This window comes from Etheostoma spectabile, chromosome 13 (genome assembly GCF_008692095.1).
Source record: "Etheostoma spectabile isolate EspeVRDwgs_2016 chromosome 13, UIUC_Espe_1.0, whole genome shotgun sequence".
In the NCBI taxonomy this organism is placed as follows: Eukaryota; Metazoa; Chordata; class Actinopteri; order Perciformes; family Percidae; genus Etheostoma; species Etheostoma spectabile.
Window position 1 is genome coordinate 4,809,199 of NC_045745.1, and position 11,550 is coordinate 4,820,748.

Consider the following 11,550-nt stretch of genomic DNA (forward strand, 5'->3'; position numbering starts at 1 on the left):
ATGAATGCGTGATCAGGGACAAAAGGTATAGAACCCTCGAGCTGTCCCCATGGCCAGTAATTTTATCACTGAACACTACTATCCACACATCCATACACGACCTCATTTATATATATTTCACCACCATGCATTGTATGCTCTATTACTTCACCTACCATGTACCCTTCCAATTCTAGTGTTGGCTTTTTCTGAGTACCTACCCCATTTTTTGTGGTCGCGACACACACAGTCCTTCCCTTCATCCAGTACCTATTATCCCACATACACCCTACCTACCCCCTCTGTGCCCCTTCTTATCCCCACTTTATTTTTCCCATCCACTACTTTACCTGCGCGATTTTTTGTTTCCTCCGGGTAGAAAAATTTTTTTCGCCCCCCACTACTCCACCCCTTACATTTTGTGTCTTTCATTTGCCCCGCACCCCCTACACAAGTTATCTGTTATAGATTCTCACCTTTCTTGTCTTGTCAGTTCATGTGGTGCTCCAGACTCCCGCGTTCTTAGTTGTTATTTAGTGATTATTCATCCCCCCTACAATCGCCTTCTGTTTCGATCTTTTTGGGATTTGAGTGATAAGTTCGGCCCCCCTTTTTTATGGATGGCTCCTTCCAGGTTTTTTTTGTCAAATTTGCTACATCCAGCACTCCCCCCTCTCGACACTGCCGTCGCTAGAAGATGTAGCTCCCCCGCCTGCCCTTAACCCCACTGCTCCTGAAATCATTATACACACATCGTTTGCTGAAGTGTATATGACCGGGTGAAGATTGATCGACTGCAGCCTAATGGCGTTCCTACTTTTCACCACGGAAACCACCACCCCAGGAATCGTTATTGTTTTGTTTGACTTGCCTCCAACACACCAGGCCAAATATCTAGCCCTTCCAACCTGCCTGCCTCTTCTTCCCATATGTATCTGCTATCGTATACATGTAGGTTGGCAGCCCTGTTCGATGATTCTGTCCCCAGTGTGTAACCAAAACCAGGATGAACTTGGCCCCATTGTTTTCATGCTACTCCCGGCCTAAGGTTTATCGTACCTCAGATTCACCTTTCTGGAACAATTCAACGCTCTCTCGTGCATTTCCAGTCACCCGCCTCATCGTCCCGTTCAACAGATCAAATTCTTTCTGACCGACCGCCCCCAGTGTAATCCGTCGCCCTAGCTACAATCCAGAACTTCTCTTGCAATTCCCCACCACCAGCCAGAAAATTGAGATACCATTAACTGGAACAGTGATGCTTGAGGGAGTTCTATGCTTCCGATGCGCAAGTGTGAACTAGCTCCCCTTTGCACCTCGCTTTAATTATTTCCAGCTGTTCGTGTGTATTCCTATAACGTAGTTTCGGCCTCCCCCTCCTTTTTTCCTCGAATTTTCCATGACACGTTACTTCAAAAATGTATGGGTTTTCGGTGTCACTTAGTACCCCCACTATCGTTTTGTTCATTATTTAGTACACGTCTCTAGAGAGAGTATAATGCGCACTTCCTTTCTTCCTCCAGTAATGTTTTCGTGTTTCCTACCTATTTGCACCATGACCATCCTGGTCTATTCTTGCCACCCTTTGGTGTCTTTTTCATTGCAACTTATTCATTTTCCCTACGACTCTCACGCTGTGCACCCCCCCCTAACACAAAATCATGGATTTATTTCTTTGGCACCGTTGCATTCATATCCTTCCTCACCCCTCCGTCCACTTTCCCCCTGCGATTGTCCCGCAGGTACTTACAAACAGTCTCAGTTTTATGGTCGACCACTTTAACTGCCTAACATATACTGTCGTGTCGAATTGTTGTTTCTTCTCTGTACCTCGCTCCCTAACCTTCCCCACACGGCTCTCTCCATGGGGTACTTTTTCTTAGACTTGTCTTGATACACCTCCAACTGAACTAACAACTAACCCGCATCCCCCCACCCTTAATCACCCGCTTTCCACCCGACGCCTGTCGTACCCGCCCAGCGTCGATCCTCTTTGCATCTTCGACTCCTTTACTTTTCCCGTTTCCCTCTTCCTTTCTTTTTATTCCCCCCTTTTCATCACTGTGTGTCCCTCAAACCTGTGATTCCCACTACTTATGGGGTCGCTAGTTGCCACAGTTCCCAACCGTGTCATCTTTGCCCATCTTCTCTCTACCGACTTTGACTTTCAGATATCTTTTCTTCCTTTGACTGTCATTACACGACCGGTACACTGGCTACAAGGCCATCCCTCTCACCGATTCCAACTATCGCTTTTCACTTTCTCCCATCTTCCTTATTTCCCCCGCCCGGTTCTACACTAGGAAGGTACTCACCACGACACAGCGACCAGTGCACCGGGATCCACGACACAATCGGTTTACCCGTTCTTCCATTTATGTGCACACCCCGAGTTTATTCTCATCCGTCGACTCTGTAATGATCGTTATTCTCCCCTATAATTCTCAGAGTGCATTACTCTCACCCTATGACCCATATCTTTCACCACCTTACTTATATACCCACCGCACCGTGTTCCCTACTACAGATGCTACCGGGCCCGGTGTCCCCAGCACCTCGATAATACACAAATACCTCTTTACTTACTCAGTCATTACTACACACGCTCCCTATCCTGTGAGACACTGACCCTTCCCATCCCTCTTTATATTCCCTACCTCTCCCACGAGACCTAAGGATACTTTTTAGCTCGCTATTCCCCCATTTATCACTATAACCTTGTTCGAAATTTCCCACCTGTTCCCATACACTGATCACTGTGCAAATAATCCCTTCCGCCCATAATATACTACATGGTTTTTTTCCGTCTTTTATATATCGTTGATCCTCCACAGCTTTTCTCCCGCCGATTTCTTCACGCTACAGACACAGTCACCCCCCGCATCCATTTTCTCCATCATACCCTCGGCTTTCTCCCGCCCCATTTTATTACACGTCTGCCGCGCTTTTCCCCCACTACTATTTACCCTCTCAGCACCGACACGATTCTTCCCTTCTTATCAGATCTACCCGCACTATATTATACACTCGCCGCTCGCCCTACTTGTTCGCCATTTACTAACCTATCCCCCCCCCTCGAGTCCACGTTCTTCCTCTTTATAACCATAATGTTGTTAATTTATCCGGTATTGTTATCTTAATATTGTATATAGGGATATTTACGTCTTGGGACATGGAAACTATTTCCCAGACACCTTACACACCCCCGCGCGCACGCGTGACATTTCAGTCCTAATCTCGCCACCACTTTTGTGACACTCGTTCTAATATTTGCTACTTGCGCACTTCGTGCCTTCTCTCACTATATGCAGCCGATACATTTTTATTGCTCCACCCTTCAACCTTTTTCAAGTGTCCCATTTCCCCCACTCGGCCGACACCCGGCCGGGGTGGAAACTACCAGAGGACCCCCGAGGATGAGTTCCATTACGCTGTTCATGAGTCTCCATCTTATTTTGCGGCCACTCTTCCTTTTCCTCCATGGTAAGTAGTCAACATTATTATTTTACCAACCTATTTTTTGGATTATTTTCCCTCCTCCCTAGGCTCAGATGCACAATGCAACTCATGTCCATAAGCCATGTTAATACCACCCACCCCCCATGTCCTGCTGCCTTTCGAAATATATCGTTTCCAACAGTCACCCATGAAGCGGTTAACAGATTTTCCATCCACGTATTTTTTCCCCCCTTGTATTATCGATGACATTCAAAATGGAGGCACGGTGGGTTAGTCGTCCCGATGCCGGTCACCGTCAGCTTCGGCCAGAGGCTCGTCCAGTACTATGAGGGTATAACTGACAGACACTCCTCGCCCTACCTGTCAGGCGACCTACATTTTGAATCGGCCACATACAGTGGTGGTGATTCTACACCAATGAGGATATGCCATTTCACTTGGGTGTCCTGTACATTTCGTGGATCAGTCTCAACTGACGGCGACCTTTAGGAATCCCTTTTTTTTTCTCCTCGTGATTAGGTCAAGGGGCGGCTCCTTTCCCCTTTTTTTGGGGTCCCTTCCCCCTGTCTCATACGCAATGACGTCCGACTTATCATTGTGGAAACAGGGGTATAAGATCTATTAGAGATCGATTTTGGGTTTTGTTGTAGGCTAGTGTAATTATTGCAGTGGTTAGTTAAAGGAGGAAGGGTTCACCATCAAACAATTTCGGTACATCAAGCAGAGGCGTTATTAATATAGTCTTAAAAATCTTGTAGCCTATATTTCAATTGGAATCCCTTCTGGTCCGGGTTTACCCCCAGTCCTTTCAGGCGGATTGAAGCATCAGACAGTTCCTGGGCCCCAAGGTTAAGCTCTAATGATTCCTTTTCCTCCACTTCCCCCACTATCTTCCTTTTTAGGTTAAAGAAAACCTCTTCAAATTTTATTTGGAACAATAACTTACAGTACAAATCCCCACCACCACCACCACCACCACCATGTATCACAAATACAGATCACTTAATAAATACAATAATAATAATATTGCGGTTGCATGCAAAGATTAGTGCAACGTAGCGCAAGATACGTTAGGCTTCATGGAAACTACCGAACTGTAACTGGGCTAAAAGACCTTTTTTGCTTAAAGAAGGACCACAATATAATAACTAACTGTCGAGGACAGCAAGCAACAGTTCGAGGGAGCGGTAAAATTTATGTTTTGTTGTTTTTTATCAATGGAGCTAACTAAGGTGGAGACTCGAGACTCTTGCACATTTTGAGGACTTTAGCCTTGCTTGACTTGGTAAACTCGACTTGACTTGACTTGTTATTAAAGACTCAATCTTGACGTAGATTTAAGAGAGTGACTGGAAAGGAAAGGACTTGACTTTTAAAATGTAACTAGCTAACTAATACAAGTAATATTAATCTAAATGTTGTGCTTAAATTATATTGTGCTTGTTAATTAGTAACGTTAGCTAAGTTGCTGGAGTATCAGCCGTCATATGCTAAAGTTAGCTAGCTCGCTAGCTAGCTATACACGCCATTCCCAGGCTACATGGGCTCTTTTTCTAATTGTATATCACTTGTTTGCCAATATTAGTCTGCTAAATACAAGGGACTATGACTGTTTTGGTTATTGTTCATTTGATCTATAGCTAGGCTAGCTATGCAAAATTGTAATTATTTCATGATATTAGTCGAGTTAGTTGAGCGAAGCTAACTTTATGGACATCTAGTTGTTGTCATAGCAACTAACAATTACTGCAAAGTGCATCAGTTATTTTCGATGATCTGAGTGATATAAAAATTGTATTAGGTGTATATTAATTTTGATCCTTGTGTGTGTATAACCGGCTAGTGATTAGGAATAGTAAGTTAGCTAATGATTAGATCATTTTCATGTTATATAGCTAGCTAGCAAGCTATATTTTGAATTGTTGAAACTTCGGTTCCATGTTTCAGTTGGCCCAATATTCTAAATGTTCAAGCAAATTGAGTCAAACGGTTAAGGTAGTTGTCTTTAAATGATTCCTAAAAACAACAATTTTAAATAACTCCATGGGTGCAAAGTTAACGTATGCCCAGAAGTTGGATCAAATGTTTGCTAAGTTATCTACAGGGGGCCGGGGGCAGTAGCTGGTGGTGCCATGAATAGCCATTCACTTTAAAAGGAGGCCTACACATGTGCTTGTCTTGTCCCTGATGCCCAGGCGTGAGAGCAGCGGACAGTGGGGCGTGAATGCTCCACGGACACCGATCAACACTGTTCCATTTGTTTCTTTTTGCGTTGAAACACGAGAGCAGAGGATATTAATGATGTGGAATCAACTCAATTCTGCAGCGGCGGTAGCCTGTCATTACACAACTGAAACGCGCACGTCCAAGGTTTCTTTAACCCTTTGTGTGTCTTTGTGTCAAAAATGACCCGTTTTCAAAATTTCTATGCAGAAATATGGGTTTCTTTTTAACTATCTAATTTTGATTACCCAAAAATAGCATGGAGATTCCATACAACGGTACAACAAGTTACAACAAAATATCAGAGCTCCACTTCATGAATTTTAGGTGTTATTATTATTTTTTTGCATTTATTAAAAAAAAAACAGTATCCCAATTGATATTGATATATACCCTTCTTTGATTATCCTTCCTTTATATTAGTCTGAATAAGTCATAATTTTTGTGTTGCAACTCAAGAATTAGGTATAATTTTTTAATCAAAGGTTTATAGACCATGAATTCCCAATATAAGTGTAAAATAGTGATGATAGAGGGTGTCATGGTGTGTGATGTTTCAGTTTTAACAGGCAAGTGCATGGTTGAATGGAGGACAACACAAGGGTAAAAAGCTCAATAATAAATGAGATGGCGTTCATTCACGATTTGAAAATAAAGGTGTGATTGATGAAGCGGTAGACGACGGACAGCACGGCCTTTCTCTCAACTTCAAATCTGATGCCTGAAAATGATAGCTTCAGCGAGTCTTTGTGCTTGCATGCCTCATCAGCGTGAGAAACACAAGGTGTGCGGGTGACCGGGGGAACCGGTTGGAGTGCGTCTCACGGTGAATGAGAAAACAGAGAGCCCTGTAGGCTATGCCCAATGTGCCCAGTTTGCCCACTGCATGCCTATTTAGCTATCAGTTTGTTGTCTAAATTTCTTTCAGACATGGACGACCCTTTATTGTGCTGAGTAATTCGAATCATAGCAGTTGTATGTGGTTAAGATCTCACGCTATGTAACAACCGATTGATTGATTGGAGCTACTCGTTTTATAAAAGGTTACTGACAGTGTGAAATACGAATTTTCAAGGGGAAGTAAGAGGGACGATGGTAATAGCCTAATGTTCCTCTTTTACACAGTTATTCCTTTGAGGGTACCTTAGGTACCTGTAATCATGATGATGATGATTAAATCCATTGATTGGCAGGTACTCACATCACCAGGGAGTGTTCCCTGTAACCAGGAGCCCATGGATGGGCCCCCTCATTGAAGCTTTATCAGTAGAGAGCTTTGTTAGAGACATGCCTCAAGGAGGAGGGGGCAACCTTCTCTTCCTGTCAGGGTATGGTGATAGATAAGGAAGACCCCCCTGCAAGAATGCGATCACATGAAGAAAAAACAAGTCATTGTGTTGTCCTCCCCAGGTCGAGTCAGCTCCAAAATGCAGCAGCTCATCCTCCTGACGTCCTTTTGGACCATCTGCACAGGATCAGCAGGGAGTCTGCTTTCATTCATGGCTGGAAAATAGTCAGAAAAATTGAGGTTTTATTTAGATTTCTCTTGCAACAGTACAGGTCCTTTCAGCCTGTTGTTTTAATGTTTTTCTTATACTACTGCTGTTTTACAACAATCGTGCAAGTAATAGATTGATAATATCTTAATTAATGTGAGCTATTTAATTCCTAGTAACACTGAAAAACATGAGGGCAATGAATACATCAGAAAGCTGCTCAACAAGCAGGGTGAAGTTGCTTTTTTTCCCAATTTTTTTAACCATACCAGTCACTTTTATTCAATTAGAAAGTTCATTTGCAAAATCTCGTTAACAGAAATCCAAAAATGGATTCAGAAAGATGTTAGAAACTAGTCACCAGAAACCAACGGCTCCCCCGGTGAAAGAGAGGCTCCCCACACAAAACCGCCGGCCTGACAATCTCCATACACACACTCACCACACCCCTCTCTGCGCTGTCCATCACACTGATGTGATACCGGGCATTCCTCTGTGTCTGACATGCTCATCACAAACTGAGCTCCTGTCAGGACATCCTGTTATAGTCATTGATTAACAAATGCCCACATGTGAAAGAAAGTGACACAATCGCTCCCCGATGTGTTTTTCTTATAAATTCCAACTACATTTGCAGATTTCATAGGACAGAAAGTGACACATTTTCACAGCTACCGCCCGTGCTGTCAGACCATCTAGTAAAGGTGTGCACCCAGGCTGGTGGTCACAGAGCAATTAGACATTGCTAAGTTGTAAGTTAGTTGTAACTGACTTCAACTAACAGGAGAACAATCACTGTTTGCAGTAAGTAAATATTAATAAAAGGACCCATTTGTAAATACATCTAGTTAAATCTAGTGGACAGTTTTCAGTGTAGACGTTGAGAAGAAACATCCCATTTTGCCCTCACAATAGGCTGAGGTTGTTTGTGTCACCCAGAGGTTACAATGCAGGCTGATTGTGGGTGTGTGTGTGGTGTGGTGTGTGTGTGTGTGTGTGTGTGTGTGTTTGTGTGTGTGTGTGTGTGTGTGTGTGTGTGTGTGTGTGTGTGTGTGTGTGTGTGTGCGTGCTTCATCTTGTCAAACGTTTTTTTCATTTCTGTGTTTCAGATTGGTGCTATCTGTCCCGTTCAACTGTGAAAAGCAGTGCAATAGTAAGCTTATTTAAATTCAAAAAGTAGTGTAACAATGTTGGTTACAATATAACTTTATTTATGTGGTACTTTTTTTTAAAGCACATACACGTGGGAGAACAAGTATTTGGTACACTCCTAATTTTGCAGGTTTTCCTACTTACAAAGCATACAGAGGTCTGTATTTTTATCACTAGGTACACTTCAACTGTGAGAGACGGAATCTAAAACAAAAATCCAGAAAATCACATGTCGGATTTTAAAAATTCATTTGCATTTAATTGCGTGACATTGACTAAAACAACAGTTGTAAAGTGCAATAAAATATAAGCAATAAGGATAAAATCATGAGAATTATCAATAAAGAGATTAAATTAAGAGGTTGCCAGTATATTGCAGGTCGTTCCAAAGGTGAGGGGGGCCTAGGTGCAAAGGCTCCTCTGGTTTTCAGCCTGACTTGGGAATCATTTAGAGATCTACAAGAGATTCCAGACTGCACTGGCTATGTGAGGGTAGAAAGTTTGCATATAGTCAGGAGCCAATCCTATACTACCCTCTACACTGTAGGTGATCGTTTAAAACCTTTAAATTGAATCAAAAGTAAAGGCAACCAATGTAGTGATGCCAAATTTGGAGTAATATGCAACCTTCAGTTGGTATTGTGAGTAGTTTACTGATGTAAACAGCATCTGAATCAGCTGAAGATTGAATAGGTTGTACTGACTCTGTACTGAAAATAATTATTGTCCCAAAAAGGAAATTCACATTTGCGACACACAGCTCGGCTGGAGTACTGTAAAAGGGCCTTTAAAGAGACAGGCGCTCCTACAGAGCGTCATACAGAGAGTGATTACAGTTGCAGCAGCTATGGGCAGTAGTGAAAATAAAGTGTTTTTTAACATTAAAACATGTAAACATATTCTAGTACAAACACCAAATGAAGTTAATCCTCAAAGCTTTATAATATGCCCTTGATTAAGTGTTTTCTTGTTTTAGCACCAGACAAGTGGGGCCACGCCAACAGCGACTGTAGGGACACCACCAGTCGCCCATAACATCGTCACCAGGAAGACTTTGAAAGACAACCGACTGACTCTTTCATCTTTACCACTACCGGCAGATCTTCAGTGACCTCAATCCAGAACAACGGGACGCTCAGGTGAGCATATTTCCATTACACATAAGAAACCCTCAGTCCTGTGACGCTGTTGTGTGATGTCATGTGCTCTGCGATGTCCATACAGTCAGGGTGGAGTTCTCACTCAGCACCATCTAGTGGAGGCCTCCGACCATACAAGGCTGTGGAGTTCACATGCACTTGGCACACGACGGAGAGGCGGCTCCGAACACAACCATCGATGGAAAGCAGTATCCCATGGAGGTACCATAACCTTACTATAAAACAAAAAATGCTGTCTTATTAGGTTATTAATGATGTGATTACCGGTTTAAGGTTTGCTTATACCTAACAGCTGCAAACAATTTGAAATATCATCATAAAAATGCAAATTTTCTCTAAATCTAAACTTTTCAAATTTGAACGTGAATAATTTTTTTTTTTTTAAATAGTCCATTTGTTGGGAGCTATTTTCTGCCACAGGTTAGCGTGCAGTCAGCATTTACGGCAGAAGGATAGTGTATGAAGGGCTGCCCACTGTTTATGTTTACAAGTTTATGGCTATATTATCCCATATGCACATCCCCCCTCTCCTCCCCAGCATGGGACTGAGGATGACTTATAACTTGAACATGGCTCTAACCCTAGTACTTCAAACCCTATATGATTGTTTATTTGTGTGTATCCTAATGTCACTTTATTCCATATAATGCCATATACAGTCTTTTTTTTTTTTTTAACATGCTATAGTTTTATATTACTATGTCTATGTTATTCTTGTATGTCTATATTTAATGCTGTTCTCTGACTTCATCCTTGCACTATTGGACTTATTCCCACCATGACACACCTTACCTTACCATGCAGACTGAATCACTGGGTCAGTCCCTGCCCTGGTCACTGCAGCGTCTCATCATTACATCACCCTAGACTTTTTTTTATTTGCTCTGTTTATCATCCTGTTTATGATGTAGTGTAGGGTGTGTGATATATGTAAGCTACGGGGACCTTGAATTTCCCCTTTGGGATCATAAAGTATATAACTATCTAAAACCACACGGTGTTCATTGTAGTAATAATGTGTCACCCAGTGTGTATGATGTGGCTCAATAACTTCTTTTTTTTAACAGTGGAGTTTCTGTTGCACAGTGGATAAGATACACCAGGCTTGGATACACAGAATTTGTTAGTAGGATGAATTTATTATTGACTTCTCATGAAGTTTGTTGCAATATTTATATTACCAGACTTATATGGGGCGGCTGTGGCTCAGTGTTAGAGCGGGTGCCTGCCAATTGGAGGGGTGGTTCGATCCCCCGCCTCTGCAGTCATTGTCGAAGTGTCCTTGGGCAAAGACACGAACCCAAGTGCCCCGGTGCTGAGATCGGAGTGTGAATGTGTGTGAATGTTTATCTGATGAGCAGGTGGCACTTGTACGCAGCCCGGCAGGCCACAGTGTATGAATGTGTGGTGAATGTTTCCTGTCGATGTAAAGCCTTTTGATTGAGACGCCTGCAGTGACAGGGCAGGGACTGACCCAGTGATTCAGTCTGCATGGTAAGGTAAGGTGTGTCATGGTGGGAATAAGTCCAATAGTGCAAGGATGAAGTCTAGAGAACAGCATTAAATATAGACAATACAAGAGAATAACATAGACATAGTAATATAAAAACTATAGCAGTTAAAAAAAAAAAAAGACTGTATATGGCATTATATGGGAATAAAGTGAACATTAGGATACACACAAATAAACAATCAATATAAGGGGTTTGAAGTACTAGGGTTAGAGCCATTGTTCAAGTATTAAGTCATCCCTCAGTCCATGCTGGGGGAGGGAGGAGGGGGGGATGTGCATATGGGATAATATATCCAGTAAACAGTGTAAACAGTAAACAGTGGGCAGCCCTTCATACACTATCCTTCTGCCGTAAATGCTTGACTAGCACGCTAAACCTGTGGCAGAAAATAGCTCCCAACAAATGGACTATTTAAAAAAAAAAAAATTATTCACGTTCAAATTTGAAAAGTTTAGATTTAGAGAAAATTTGCATTTTTATGATGATATTTCAAATTGTTTGCAGCTGTTAGGTATAAGCAAACCTTTAACCGGTAATCACATCAGTTAATAACCTGAATGAAGACAG

At 42.3% G+C, this 11,550-nt stretch overlaps 2 protein-coding genes across 2 annotated transcripts in view; both read right to left on the bottom strand.

Moving 5' to 3' along the window:
* Positions 1-11,550, bottom strand: part of mtmr4 (myotubularin related protein 4) — a gene marked incomplete at its 5' end in the record, with an annotated part of 56,879 nt that overhangs the window by 8,414 nt on the left and 36,915 nt on the right.
* Positions 1-11,550, bottom strand: part of LOC116700069 (carbonic anhydrase 4-like) — a 19,007-nt gene that overhangs the window by 4,804 nt on the left and 2,653 nt on the right.